This window comes from Ischnura elegans, chromosome 6 (assembly GCF_921293095.1).
Source record: "Ischnura elegans chromosome 6, ioIscEleg1.1, whole genome shotgun sequence".
In the NCBI taxonomy this organism is placed as follows: Eukaryota; Metazoa; Arthropoda; class Insecta; order Odonata; family Coenagrionidae; genus Ischnura; species Ischnura elegans.
Window position 1 is genome coordinate 9,296,415 of NC_060251.1, and position 16,493 is coordinate 9,312,907.

The window sequence follows — 16,493 nt, forward strand, 5'->3', positions numbered from 1 at the left end:
TAATCTACGAACAGAATCCCCTTCAAATCCCAGAACACTGATGCCATTACCTTTCCAGCCTAAACAACAGCCTGTGCTATAATTGGTGGCGGAGAATCAGCATGTTTCGGCTGCTTTGCCTGTTTCTTGGTCTCTGGGAATAGTATTGCACCCAAGTTTCATCTGCGGTCACTAACCGACGCAAAACTCTTGCTCGTTTCTCCTAAAACGGGCCTAACATCGTTCCGACGTGTCCATTCTCACACGTTTTTGATCTGCCGTCAAGAGTCGCGGCACCCATCTTGCAGATAATTTTTTTCATATCTTATTCTTCAGTTAAAATATCCTTTCAGATGACATCTGGAAAGCTTGAGCAATGTCACGCACTCAAACCGGCGATCCTCCATGACCATTTTGAGCACTTTCGCAATGATTTCTGGAGTAGTGACACAATTTGGCCGACCACTGCTAGGATCATCGTCTAAGCTCTCCCGACCAAATTGAAATTCATTTGTCCACTTAGCAACTGTTGAATATGAAGGAGAAAAGTACCCCAGTGTATTCTGGAAATCGACATGAATGTCCTTTGCTTTCATACCTTTCTTTACACAGTACTTAATCACTGCTCGGATCTCGATTTTTTCCATCTTCGAAAATCACCACGCGGGAACAATAATAGAGCCACGTCACCCCGGCAGCTCTCGTCCACGAGCACTGACGTTGCATGTGTTTACATTCAGCAATGCAATGGATATCACGTAAACAACTCGTTGCGCTAGCGTTGTCCTATCGCGGTGATTCCGAGAACTTTTCAAACCACCACCGTAGCAGATACTTTAAAGTCTTTTCAAACACGGCTTCGAAAATAAATAGTTTCTCTCCCAATGTGGACGTTTAACTTATAGGGAAGAAAATGGAAAAAAATTCTGGAGGCGCCGGGTATCGATCCCGGTACCTCTCACATGCTAAGCGAGCGCTCTACCATCTGAGCTACGCCCCCAGTGATGAATGAGTGTCGTGATTATGAGATTTTAGTTTTCCTCTCTCGATTGCGTGCAAGAGGAGTCGAGGTCAAATGAGAAAGTGTTGCTTGTTGGGGCGGGACATTTGAAACGAGTTCTGGCCTCCATCTAAACCTTCTTTTTGAGTGCGAGGCTTTATGACTATTTCATTCATTCAATTCTCTACGAATGCCGCCTATGGAACAATTTTCTTTTTTACATCTCTTTCATAGGTCATATTTGTTTACGCTGCAGAGATTTGAGTGTATTATCCAATATTTAGACCAAATTCGGATCTTTTTGAATAATTTATTGAATAAATTCTGTAAAAATAAATTATACAAATTTATTCGAAAATATTTAGTGGCAACAGTTGCAGCATTTTTGTAACTATTATCGACGTTGCCAGAAGCCATTTTTATCCCAACGTTTCGGCATGAGTACATTCAATCTATTTTTTAGTCCCGTCATTTTCCTATCATGTCTGAAGGCTTTCGTATTCATGCTAACTTCCATCCCTCACCCACCGTGCTATATCTCTTGTGGTCATCGCGACCGGTTCTGGTTTTCATTCGCCATGAGTTAGGGAACGAAAGGTGTTGAGTCACTCCGGAGGATTAGATATACCACGCATGTTGAGGAAACAGAGCGACAGATACATGCGCTTTAAATTCGTATCTCTCTTCTCCTCGGGGGAAAAAAACTTCTTGGAACCCATCCTAGAATAACAAGGGATTACTCTTTCATGCGAACGCGGGCTGAACTGTGAAGTAGTCATTTTTCGCCCGTGGGAGCCAATTATTGTATCAAATTCATCTTCGTCGATAATTCCACTGCGGATATTTGATATCAAATGCTTCTTTGACAGGCATTTTATCAATCCCTTAAGCCGAAGTTAACCACAAAAATTTTTAATAAGGGTGAATTGTTGCTCCAAAATTATTGAAAATGAAAGAATAATTGCTAAAATATTGATTTTTAAAATCAAGACTTGCTTGAAGTCAATTAATTTTCAGGAGTAGAAGAAGAGTTAATCTTTCAATTATCAACGATTTTGAGGTCTCTGTCTTGCGAATATTTGATTGATCCTGCAAAATTTTAAAAGTTCTGTATGGATACAGCGTAAAATTTTGTGAGACATTATGAATAGTTTTACATGCCACCCACAGTGCACAAAGTATCAATACATGGTGCACATGTCATCGAGTCGGCTCTTCTTCCTATCGGAGAACTGTCGGACGAGGCCCAGGAATATCGCAATAAAGATATCAGAAAATATCGCGAGCATCGTGCCAGAAAAATATCTCGACTTAATACGAATGAGGATATTTTCCGTACAATGTTCCTAACATCGGATCCTTTTATTAGCACATGAGGAACTAAACTGAACAAATGCCGGGGCCTTAAAGTTCTTCCGCAGGAGGTTCGTTATCTCTTGGTCTTGCAAGAGTCTCAAAATTCTGCGAGCGAATTCGAAGAAGAGGAGGATGGGTGGGATTCAGAAGAATCTGATGTTGAATAATCATAATGCATAATTGAAAAGTTATAAGGCGTTAGCCATGCTTTTATGAGAATAAAAGAGTCACTTAAATACTATTTTGACACATATTTAATATTAATACTTATTAGTCCACACAGAAGAACCTCACGAAATCTGAAAATCGCACCTCTTTATCGTAAGTCAGTGCACCCAACAAAACTACCTTTAGCCGTTTTTTTGTTCATTGACTAATTTCAAAGATCGCTTAAAAATAACTCATACCATATCACTAATTATCATTTATTTTCATATTTTATCATGATTACCGTTTGTCTATGCAGTCAGCTTTACAATTCGTTATGAAACAGACTTAGAGATATGCGTATTAATCTGAGAGTATGTTTCTTCCCCTCTGGGTGCACCAAGGTCTTGGTTCTATTGTGGGTTAAATTAGTCTTTAGAATTCACTCTCTCTGTACGGCGATGTGTGCCTTCATACTCACAGACTACCCTGTCAGCTAGCTGAGTGACCTGCGGCGGAGTGTGCGACGACACCAGCCGTGTGCAAAAGAAAAGAAGGCACGTGTTGAATTGATTTATCTACCAAATTCCATGTAGCATTTATTTAAGTCCTTAATTGTACGGGTGAAAAAGGTGTGCCCCGACCTCCGCGTCTCTTGTTTTATCGCCTCCGTGTGACTTGGAAGTATGTTGAGGTACTTGAAAGGTGTTTTCCCGTCTCGATCTGAAAGATACCTGTTCTTAAATTCTCAAGCGATCTAAGCTTAGCAAGTAGGTGCCGTCCGAGTCTCTAGCGGGTCCCAGCGTAATTCGTATTGAAGCTGTGCAGCCTTGACTCGTGATGACTCGATATTTTTCGTTTTACCGAAGAATTGTTTTATAAAAAAAACTATTTTAAGAATGCGTCTGTGATTTTCCATCCTCAATGGGAATAACTGCTGGCGACGGGGTTCTTTGGTGATGCCTTTGTCTCGTCTCTGGTTACTGGGGGGTTATTCTGTGTTTTTTAATCTCACATTCAGATGACGTCACGTATTTAGCTAAAGTCTAGCATTTTGAAAAATGTCAACCATTATAAGGCACGGTCTCAGGCGTTACTTTGTCGAATTGCTTCATTATAGAATAAAATAAAATAAAACAAAATTACTTTGTTTTATTCCACACTTTATTTTAAATAGCAAGACCCGTGTTTCAGCAACTTATGCTATCATCAGGTACAATTCGATGGGTGGCTTGCTCTTAAATAGGTAACCGTGGGTGGAGGAGGGGGCATGAAAAAGTGGGTGGGAAGGAACATTGATGACGGGTAAAGCTGTTTTTTGAAGAAAGGGGTGGGGGAAGGCCTTGGGCTGGCTTGCATGGGATAAACGACAAGGGAAGAAGATAAAGGGGGGAGGGATTCTCAAAAGGTTTAAAAGACATGAGGGAATCAAGGTTGAGGGTCGTAGGGGGATGGTAGTGTGACGTAAAGCAATGGTGACTGGGAGGGGAACATATGATCATTACAAAGTTTAGTGGGGCAATTCACAATCTCAAACTGTTCTAAGAAGTCCATTTTTGTCCCCTTGTCAATTCAATGTAAAATCCTGGGTTCAAAATTACACCAATGGTTTTCGTCACATAAATGTGGACCTTGGTCGTGCTATTTGAAATAAAGTGTGGAATAAAACAAAGTAATTTTATTTTATTTTAATCTCAACCATTGACTGCCAAGAGCGCGCGAGTAACGGCTCAGTACAAGTGGAACGGGTCATTTCCATCGTGTCATTTCATTGCTGTTTCCTCCAGCGATGAATGACTCGTTGAAAGATTCATTTGATGATCCAATTGCTTGAATGCAGACTGCACCCCCAGATTTTCCAGTGGAAAGGAGAAATCGCTCCGGAGGAGGGCACGAGCCTCCAGGATCACAACGGGCGGCAGTGCGCGTTTATTTTGAGCGTGCGCGATGCTCACTTGTTTGGCTCGGAGCCCAGGCGTCTTCTCTTCCCTTTGACCACATTGCGCCTACGTAGCGTGCCTTGCGCTCTCCCCCCTCCCCTGCATTCACCAGAGGCCGATACGTATTCACGCAGCTGTGCACAGCTCTCGCCTCTGACGTCACGGCCGTAAAGACATGGAAAAGAAACAAGACTATTAGGATAGGGGGTATTCCATAGTCAGACTCCACAGGATATGCTGTCATCAAAATGGGAGCATCAAAGTCCCCTCGTTGATCCGAATTTCACGGGGAAATCAGCTATAATATTTTATGGCATTTCATGGTGAAACAAAACCCAGTACTATTCCACAAACTTTTATTATCTGTAAACTAGCTTCGCCGTTTATACCGTCATTATCAAGACTTGATAATGACGGTATAAACGTCTAGTTTTGACTAGTCTTGATAACGACGGTAGAAACGTCGAAACTAGTTGACAGCTAAAAGTTTGTGGAATAGTACTGGGTTTTGTTTCTCCATGAACATTTCATCGTTCCACCAAGTGACGCCCAAATCAGTGGATTTTAATGGAATTTTCTCAATATTAGAATACCATACTTATCTCCCAAAAGGGTATTATCGATACGGAAAAAAAACTTATGATCAAATAATATAAATACTAAAAACAGGTCAAGAAATCTGCCAACTCAATATTAGAACAAGGAGAAATAAGAAATCATCAGTAGTTTACCGAAGTCAACCCACCAATTCATCTTAAGGATGTATAGATATCACAATTTCAAGAGAGAAAGCGTCATGCCACGTGGATTCAGCTTGCAAGAACTGGTATGTAAAAGCATATTTGTATCTTTTGCCTTTAATCCATGTCCAACATTACATTTTCTGTTTTGACAATTGCCTGTGAATCTGACTTGCTTTGTATTATTGATGTTTCCAATCCATTTCCATCCATGATGATGGAAAATACAATATCCGAAACGTCTGCCAAATGGCTTTTTTTTAATTCATGTTTTATAAGGACCTAAAGCCCTGATTAAATTGAATTATTATTAAAAAGTGGACCAGAAATCTGCTAACTGAAATTTAAGGGCATAGGACACTTCTGTAAGTCAATATTCTTGATTTCTGAATATTTTCTTAGGACTACCATTCCTTTGCCATCAACCCCTTTTCTTAAATCAAAGAAATATCCGGGGCACACCGCTCTTTAATCAAACGGGCTCTTCTCATTTTAAGAAATTCTCTTCACTTCTCACGGAAAAGTGTCGATGATGGGAGCAATTGCCTAATCAGCGCATCCGGTGCTGACTGGATAGGAGCATTTTATGCGACGTACGAGGAACTCTTAAGTCCGTCCCGAAGAAGCTCTATATAGGGTGTCCCATTTATATCTTGACCACCCGAAATAACTTTTTGTCCAGATGCAAATTCAAAAATGCGTCGAGCAAATGTTCATTAGCCGTCAGGGGTACATTAATCAGCATGATTGCCTTCCTTGTAGCTTTGTTATTTACAAACATATGAATAGCAGTACGTATTTTTTAAATGGCACCCTATATTTTTCATTCGACAATTCATTTCCTCTCCTAAAGACTTGTTCAAAAATGTAGCACAGTGGACCATTGAAATAAACACAACGTTATGAAAACATAGGAAGTGGACGAGTTAACTATTTAAGTATTTAAATAAGTTAACTATTTTCTGGAACTCTATTTGGATTTAAGTTTACTTTTGCTGTTGGTAACAATCACAATGTCCAAGGTTCTTATTGGCTCACTATTTTATTTGCAAGGATACCTAATAATGTTACAATGAATATCGGTGGCTTCGAGAGTTTTCCTACATCTGAGGTTTTGTGTTTTAAAACTATTAAAATGAATAATTTTCCATCTTATCAGAAGGAGCATTGTACTACTGTTTCTTCGAATGTGTTAAGAAACTAGTCCACTTCCTATGTTTTCATAACGTTGTGTTTATGTCAATGGTCCACTGTGCTACATTTTTGAACAAGTCTTTAGGAGAGGAAATGAATTGCCGAATGAAAAATATAGGGTGCCATTTAAAAAATACATATACTGCTGTTCGTATCTTTGTAAATAACAAAGCTTCAAGGAAGGCAGTCATGCTGATTAATGTCCCCCTGACTGCTAATGAAAATTTGCTTGACACATTTTTGAATTCGCATCTGGACAAAAAGTTATCTCTGGTGGTCAAGATAAATGGGACACCCTGTATACCACGCATTAAGTGATGCGCCGAAGGCGCGTTCCTGCTGTCCCGGTGAAACCAGTTCACCCTAACCAGCTAGATAACATTTGTACAATTTTTTAGCGCATTTGTTTATGTTGTGGGTGTAGTATTTTGTTTGTGTTAGCAGAAACTTATAACTATTCTTATTAATTTTAGGATAGCATATATATTTTTGTTAAACTGTTAATATGATTGATTACATTTTGAATTAAGGTTACATTGGAGTATTGACATATTTACAATTTAATAGTATATGTATTTGAGCCCCTTTTATTTGAGGGCCTCCTTTCGTGGTGCTTAGGTATTAATTCACATCTATCCTCTCTAACTTTTTTACATATTTACAATTTAATAGTATATGTATTTGAGCCCCTTTTATATGAGGGCCTCCTTTCGTGGTGCTTAGGTATTAATTCACATCTATCCTCTCTAACTTCAATAGCCGAAAAAAAATCGTTCCTATTGTCACAACTTCTCATTATCCATTCCCAATAATTGTCCAGGCTACATGGAAAAATTAAAACTGTTACAGACATTTAATCAAATACAAATTACTCTGCCCAAAATTATTATTCACGACTATGTGTCTTGCGTATGTGTTACCTTCTTCCAATCACAGGATTTAAATTGTCCTTGCTTTTTCGAGGCAATTATTTTTCCATTAACTTGCAAATGGAATTTCAAAAGAGACAGATAAAATAATTTTTAAAAATTTATATTTTTTGTTGCTTGCAAAGCACATATTTGTATTATCTAAGCAAAAGAAAAAAGGTTATAATTTAATTAAAAAATTGTTAAAAAATATGTGTATGCATATATATGCCAATGTTTCATAATATTTTCTTTTCTACTCAAACAGCATTTTACGCTGACAACGATACACATGCGCCAATTTATTTAATTTCTTTTGTAAACTTGCTGGTTGTGGTGAGTTTTGTTCTCACTGGTACAGCGAAAGAATGCGCGCCTTCGGCGCTGACAGTTAGTGACGTCTTGATATGAGGGGGCGCATTTTAATCGGTTTCCACACAAGTCCGAATTGCGGCAATGGATGCAGAGGGATCTATTTATTAATCTCAGTATGTATTTGCAATGCAGCCGTTGAATTCGCACGAAAGAGCATTAAAAAAGTTATGAATTTAATGGATCACATCATCGCGAATTTATGTTTCGGTTAACATCCCTAATCATTGCTTATGCCTCCGCGAAATTCGGTCCGCTTTGTTCGTCAACGACGCGAGTGGCTACTTATGTGAATCCATTTCAGTGAGTGGTGGGTGACAACACACACATTTTCCGACTGTAGATTCTTCAATTGAAGGCGTGAGCGCAAGAATAACACCTGATGAGCAAACGTTAAGTTTCGAGAAATATGACTTTAAAAAATAAAACTTTTGCTCTCAGAGGGTAGAACGCAAGATTGGAACAATGCCTGCTGAACTTATTTCGAACCTATTGTTAAAATAATGAAAATATCTGCTTTTAAAGGGAACGAAGGCCATAATGTGTTTGTGGAAAAGTCATATTTGCGTGAATTGGCCGTTATATGGTTCTTGCTCTCAGTTCTTCAAGTATAGCATTCGTGGTCTTAGCACTTCAAAGATGGCTGCATTTCGTCGCTTTGTTTAGCTGAATATACCATCCATGTTGTGGGCAACTAATATTTACTCCCACATGTTCGGTTCATCGAATCGTTTTAGCGCGGAAGTGCTAGACTACATTTCAATAGCTTCCCGCATGGCTACCAGCAATACATTCCACTGGAATATTTTTGCTTCTTCAGGGTGCTATAGCCGGATATCTGGAAGCATTGATTCAAAAATATGCCCTAAAATGCATTAGGGTAGTTTCCTTCATCAAAGAAAACGAAAGTCATTGATAGCGATTCGTTACCCACCATTACTGTATTCATAATATACAAATTATTTGGATTTAGAAGTCCCAGTTTGGACGAGTGGCAATGGTCAATTTTAACCGCATTTGAAAAAGGCCTGATTGGCGCCCATGCGAAGCCACTCCACGTGACGTCACAGGGACCTAGTTTCTATACGAGTAGATAGGAGTTTTACATCGTCTGAGATTTCCAATGCATGCATGAGGCACGGAGCTCAGAGAAACATCTCTTAATAATCACCTCACTTCGTTTGATAAGGTATCAATAATCCTTATTTAAGCCAAGCGCTACCTGCTAGGAGTCTGCATCGCAGCGGCCCTCATAGCCTCGCCCCAAGGTCACCTCACACGGCGACAGCGGGAACCAGAATGACGTCACACGGGCTTTTCCCAGCATTCATACTTAGCCGTCGCGTTTTCGCGCGATTGAAAATTTTCACTTTTAATCGCGAGAAATAGATATCTTCATTCAAAAATCTAAAAGCGTGAAATGCGTACTCCAGCAGTAATAATCTTTCGATTTAGGCAATAAAAAAATAAGAGGTAACCACCCCATTGCTGTGTGATGGCAAGTTTGCCATGTCTTAGTGTTTAGCTGTCTGGGTTCAATTGTTTTTGTGTGGTTCACGTGTAGTAATATAATCGCATCGTAATCTTCTCACCTCTGAACCTTTTCATTTTATCCGTCATTCGCATGTGATTCCGCTAAGTGACCCAGCCGAGAGTGGTATTCTTGAGGCTGGCGAATTTATGGCCCTTTTATCCTATGAATATACTACATGGGACCACTCACCGTGTTGCGCATTCTCTCTCGCCGATGAATACATCTTTCAAGCGCTTCCTATGGAATTCCTTTGGGTAAGATGTGGTCATTTGTTCATTTTGGCTACCTTTGTCGGACCATGATGGGCATCCGTTTAATGGAGTCCTCACGAATCCATTACGCGGGCGTAATCGGCTCGCGGCAGGGTATCTATCCGCTCTTCAGAGCCATTCAAGATAGATATGTTTTTAAGGGTTTAGGTGGTGTTAAACTAGGCGTGTTGGTTTGTGAATGTCTCGGTCAGATCTGTAGGCAGCCCGTGGCTTACAAAGTACCCCAGTGGGAATGCTGAATACGTTTTCTACCAGTGTTTTCGACCATAGTGATTGTTTATCATCGTCATCATCAAACAGTCAGCAATCCGAAGGTTAGTTTGATAGAGCTCTCCAATCAATTCCTCTATCAACTAAGTAGTCTTCTTACGCTTTCGTTTTTCTTTTGTTTTGCGTCCTTCATCACCTTCCCATCTCATCCGTGGCATAATATAATGGCCATTTTGCTGCATGTGGGATTTTTAAACATATACTTAAATAATTGGGCACACTCAATCACATAAGGTTTGAATTTCTGAGAAGTTATTTTTATACAAAATGATTTTTTTTTCAATTTCCCGAAGAATCCATTCGCCAATTATTGTTGAAAGGAAAGAATTTCGAAAGCTTCCTGTCACAAACTTTGGTAAATAATTATTTTTATTCACCCAAGGATTTGCTAGTTTTGGGTCCAAATTCGGTTATTTATCTATTTCTATTTCTAAGTGTGAAATCTGCCGTGAAAATCTCATTTGGCTTTGTCGTGAACAAACCCGGATCTCCCGAGCATGGTGTTGGTATCTCAAATCCACATTGTTACGGTGGAAACGGAGGTCGTGGTCACTAAGCCACTTTCGTCGGATGGAAAAGTCCCACCTAGTCGCTGTACCGCGACGAACTTTTTTCGAAGCACGGTAATCGGAATATCTGAGTTCGAAACCAGGCTAAGGTAAACTATTTTTTAATGTTGGATTTCATCCTTGCTATGAAGTAGTGTTGAGAATGCCATGCAGAGGAACTCGGACCACGCCTTGCTTGGGGTGTGATAAACCATTCTTCTGGTTTGAAATGAGAGAGAAATATTTTGCGCGGTTAACCAGCTTGTCTGATGGACAATTACGTGGGGCTTATTTCTTTTTATTTGTCTCCTATTTCCGATTTCAGCCTCTTCAAAATATTATTTGCGTGGTAAGATGGCACCTACGTAACAAATCAGGGCGATTGTCTATCATTTAGTTGGAATTGTGTGGACAGGGAAGTTGGTGACGCGGGAATATACTGCTTGAGGAGTTGGCTTATGTTGGCCGGGAAGGTTTTATGAGCGCCCTGTCCACAATATATGTACATATGCATACCCAAATAATTTCCAAAAAATCGTTTCCAAATAACTCCTGTTCTTGTCTCTTTCTAGTTTCCTTGGCTAGCGCTGCCGGAAAAAACAAACAACTCGCGCGGAGCGTTTCCTTAGCAGCGCGTGTTCGTTGGGTTCGTGGCGCTGCGATGTTGCCATTCCTTTCACATCCGTCCACTCTCCTTCACGCTTCGTTAACATTTAGCCACGCACTTTTTTGGGTCCTCTTTTCTACGGAACTAAAAAAAAGCATGCTTTTAAAATGCGATTTATCCGCACCTTTTCGTCAAGACAACCATAGAAAATGGATTTCTTTCCCTTGCCAAGGGAACAAGAATAATTAATTGCTTAATGCAAAACGTAAAATGCTAACGGCATGTTTAAACTTTTTAGATGATCATTTAGAGATTTCAAAGTCACCGCTATGGATACGGAGTCAGCTATAATGAAAGAATTAAATTTATGGACTTAACAGTGATCAAAATGAATTTTGAAGGTAGTACTACCTGAATTATCTAATTTTCTATTTCCTCTTCATTTTCTCAAAGCAATCTGAAGATGTGAACGAAGACCGCCGATTTTTTGTTATTATATAATGGAAACTAACTACGCCCATTTAAATAGTATATTATAGCACAATAGTTTTGAAAAACGTTATTATACGGATAGCTAGTTTGCGTGCAATAAATAACTGTTGGTATAGGAAAACTATTCTTTTACATGTATGTAAAACGATGCTCCAAAAAGTCTCACCTGAATCGATTGATATAATTTGTAGTCATCTAAGCCGTGTTTATTTGGAAGCAGTTTTCACTACAAACCTTGTCGTCGTATTGCGATGCGCCATTCGTCAAAACTGATACGTGCGAACAAAGAGGGTTGGCTTTGCTCGAAGTAGGCTGGGAGCTACTAGGAGTCGAATTCTGCGTGGTAGTCTTAGTTCTCTTGAAGAATTAAGGACTAATTCGTGGACTAAATACCAATTTAAATTGGATTATGAAGGTAATAGTACCTGCAGGGTTATTCCACCAATCGTGTGGCCGGGCCAAAAGTCGAAATTGACCATAACTACGGCCTTGAGACGTACGTATGGCTTCGAGCGATTCTCCTCTGAGCGAAAGGCCGTAAGTTGGACGGTAGCTAAGGCCCAAGGGCCGTAATAAAATTATGACCTGGCTAGGAGGCCGTCGTAACACGGGCCATACGAAAGAACATTGCACACCTAAGGAGTTATAAAAGAAATTTACCAAGTGTCATCGATTATTTAGCGATCTTGTAAGAAATAAATGAATCTTGCGCGGATGCGCATGCAGATTCAACGGGCATTGGACATAGGGGAGAGTTGCCAAAATCGCACCGCTTCCCAAATCGCACCACCATTCTAGAAACCAATGTATTATATATACATATAAGCAATCTAATGGCTGCATTTGTAACTTCCTGCATCACCAAGCCCACCACACTTCAATTGTGGCCACCAGTGTAGTGGCAAGTCAGGTGCGTAGGTATCGAGAAAAGAAGAGTTTCTTCTGCTATTTCTTTCGTCTTTTTACAAGAATATTGAAAACAAATAAGTTGTATTTATATAGTTTTAGCTACATATCATATTTTTGAAGTCTATTGTGTTTCATTTAGTGTTATTAATAGCGTAGTATCATCACGTGTTTAGGCAGTGGAAATGATTTCATATAAAATGGCGGACGCTCCCAAATCGCACCACGTCTCTCTAAACCTGTGCGTTTAAGAAGTCTTAAAAAAGCTGCCGTGAAAAGACTATTCCAAAGTATAAACACTTCTACAAAAGACTTATAACTTTTGTTTCAATTATTTCAGATTCTTTATCAAGCAAAAAAACTACATCTAGTATTAATGTCAAAGATATAACTTAATTAACTTTTTTCGTTCCTTATGTTACGGGTATTTTAACGCACATGTTCGGTCTTTTAAGAGATCTAAAATAACCTTTAAAAACTTGCCTCTCTGTCTCTCATTGCCGTTGAAACATCATCTTCAAATATTGGCCTCCAGTGGTGCGATTTGGGAAACCGGCTGCCTAAATCGCATAATTTGCAGAGGCTTCAAATTGAATTTTTAATCATGTGTTCAACTTGGAATTGATTGTCCCCAAAAGTTGTGGGAGAAGTAGACATTCCTCCTCGTATTAATCAGCATCAAACACGTATATTGCCTCTTATTTTTCGAGTTAATTCGTTTTTTTCCAAAATCGCTGCGATTTAGGCAACCTTCCCCTATGCATGAAAGAAGACGTCGACTTCATGTGGAAAGGAGGAGGATAAGGGATGCGTGTAAACGTGATACTTTTTAAATCAATGCTCTACGGAAGTGAACGGAGGAACGGGCTTCTATTTGCTTTCTGTGCTACTTTTACTTGTAGATTTCTTACTTATTTGTTTCGACGAGCTGTAGATAACTTGAAGTATCCGCTCTGAAATGTGTTATTTTGTAAGGTTCTCGTTGCATTACGGTTCACGAGGGAGGATATCAAAGAAGCGGAAGACAAGACATTTTTTTGGCAGTAAGGAAATCTTCAGTTAGTGGATGCATAAGGGACAAATGCCATCCACAAATCAAGGAAAGAATGTTTATTTCATATTGATGTTATAATTTTATACAGCTACCTAAACTTAAGCCTGCGATAATAAAATTGACAAATGAAACTTAAAGCTTCAATTTCATCTTTAGATTTCGTGCATTGGGTGGAGTACTATGGCTTTTGGGGGCAATTGACTGCTCCCATGAGGAATTGGTTTAAACGCCATTGGAAGGAGAGGAAGGGGTTCAGAACTAATATCCAAGAAAACTACAAGGAGATCTCACGCTCTCACTCTATTCATTACATGTACAATTCACGAATATTATAATTGCTGTACGGTACATATTTTTCTGGCCCGTGATTTTCGCTTTACAATTTTTTCGAAGCTCTCCAGCGTCTGCCGCCAGACCAGTGTTTAAAGAAAGACCTAATTTGTCATTTAATAAGAGTCCATATCGTTTGAGGACCATACAATTGATTTTTTACTCCTCGTTGGAACAAGTTACCTTCTCAAAAAATGACCAGTGTTCAAACAAAGGGAACCGAACTTGTAGTACCAATTATAATTTTCATATTCGCCTGTAGAAAGGGCTTCAGTTCTTTTGGCCGTGACACATGATATGGTTCCTCGAGAGTGGAATTGGTATAGTAATTTCGTATCAGGCCCCGTTTAGTAGAATAGCCGTACTGGAATATATGTTATTGTCAATATTCCCTTTATTTATTTACATTTTTCTGAAGATGTAGACACATGAGCTCTATTTGGGTACATTTTTTACAATCAGTGTAAACATGTTTGTATTGTTGATAAATATCGGTGAAAATATTATGGTATATTGTTTTCAAAGCAATAAAACAGTTCTATTTAAAAATTAATATCTTAGAGAGCGACGCGGAGAATATCATCTTTGAGCTTCGCCGCTTTTCTACAGAAGCGAATAATTATGAGAGATATTTTGCCGAACGAATAAGAACAGGAATCCGTTTTTTCCTTAAGCAATACATGACTTCAATAAATAATTGGTAGGACTCAGTACATTCCCACTTAAACGCGCACCTTTCTTCTTTCGTACAGCGCTGGTATCGCACGCACGTTGAGGCGGGTAGTATTCAGATTTAGAATTCTATTTTTACTATGATTTATCCTCGTTGCTGCTTATCGTGGTCTTGTTTTCCTTGCCATTGGAAGTGCGATAGAATCATAATGGGACTGGTGGGTGGAGTGGAGGCAGGGAAAGTGATTAATTCTCAGCGATATAACGTTAGCTTGATCCCTATTGGCGAAAAAATGCGATAAATATCTTGGGAAGGTTTGTCTAGTATTCTCTGAAGTAGCGGATAAATGATGCTAAAGATGTTCATCTGACGTTTTTATTTTGAGGATTGACGCAACGCCTGAAACTGATTTCATTCTGAATGTTATTTTTGTGCTCGCAGTTCTTTTTTGCCATAAATAGTACGTTTAATTGAAGTGAAATAACATATTTTTATCCAGCACGGGGTCCTATGTTTCTTATTTTGGAGGACTACAAATTATTTTGTACCATTAGAGTGGAATGTAATCTTCTCATAAAGTGTATACACTCCTTGTTCTTGATCCTTGACTCCAAATAGTAGGACAACACCCTGTTTGGGAGATAGTACTGTCTTTTGGAAATCCTTAGTCATTCAATGCTGAATCCTGATTCAGTCAGTTTATCATTTTTGAATTTTCTCTTTTCACCTCGTAAGGTGTTATCAACTCTCCAGTTTATTCACTTGCTCGTTTCTTTTTCTTAGTGTTTTGGCATTTTAGGAATCTATCTTTAGCTTATTTCCTTTTGAAAACTAATTCTCTACACCAATCATTAATCCAAGTTTTCTTTGAAAATACCTCTTTAGCAACTTCTTTTACAGATATTTTAAAGTTTTGCTGAAGCGTCTAAATTTCAGTTTCCTCGTTAACTTCATCCACGTCTTCGGTTTCTTGGACGGCAAATCTGCTGGCAATTTTCAATTGAAATTCTGCCGTTTTCCTCTTGTCAAAGCGAATTTTCTCCGTTACTGATTTCTTGGTCCTCTTTAAAATCTTTGTTCTCTATCTTATATTTTACAATAAAAAATAATGATCTGTGCTACATTCTGCTCCCCGTTTGCTTTTTACATCTACGACTGATGTTATATGTCGCTTTTAGATTATTCGATTTCGGTCTATTTGGTTCTTGGTAACCCCACTTGGTGATAGCCATGTTTCTTTACAAATGTCTTTACGCGGGAAGCTATTAGTTGCAACCAAGAACCCTGTTGCAACCAACATATTTATTGGTGTAGTAAAACTTAGTGAGTCAAGTCCATTGTTGTTGGCATTATTGTGTAGACTGTTCATTGATAATTTATATATTTCTTTATTAAGTAAAATAAGCCTGCTATGGGTCGGAATACAATGGCGTAAAATAATGTTTTCACGAGAAATACGGAGAATAGTTGCCTATGTATCAGGGACTAATTTTTCCTTTGAATTCAGTTGATGTCTCTGGTGCTACTAACGCTGGCACTCTTATCACATCCTATTTCGTTGAAATCTGACTAAGAGATGGTGCGGCTGCGACAGTTTTCGAAATAATATGGATTTAAAATGGAACGGAACTCGTATTTTGTCGTGTGTTTATCCCTAGACTTACTTATCGAGCTATTTCCGGTGAAAAATCGACGGCCTTCATCCTTTTCCAGATGCGTTTGTTATGTCACGAACTCTTTCCGAGCGGGTCACTGCTTTCCAGATACTCCTCGGCCTTGTGAATAAGTCTCGTGTGGTTCGTTACTGTAAACGCCCTTTTTTGCGCCTTTCATGCATATTGCCACCTAATTACTACTCCAACTCATGAAAAGTAAATGTCAACACACGCTCTTTCTTAGTTTCAACTTACGAGAGAAAGTTATGAATTCGATAGATTACATCATCTCGTCGTATTAATTAAATCGTGTGGAAAAGTACAATAACGTTTTATTATTAAGAACAAATAATTGCTTATTCCCCGTGAAATTCGGATACCTTTGCCGCTAGCGACGCGAGGGGCGACTTTAGTAAACCCATTTCAATGCGCTGAGTAAGGAAATTACATGGAGGAGGCCGCATTTCATCCCATAGAAGGTTGATTTATCTTCCCCTCTTAGCGGCTTTTCGATTG

General features: G+C 39.1%; 1 protein-coding gene and 1 non-coding gene across 2 annotated transcripts in view; one reads left to right on the top strand and one right to left on the bottom strand.

Moving 5' to 3' along the window:
- The window catches only part of LOC124160437, a 535,587-nt gene that overhangs the window by 15,634 nt on the left and 503,460 nt on the right, over positions 1 to 16,493 (top strand). The window lies entirely within an intron of this gene.
- Positions 907 to 979, bottom strand: Trnaa-agc. The gene has a single exon. It is a non-coding gene; the product is annotated as a tRNA-Ala (tRNA).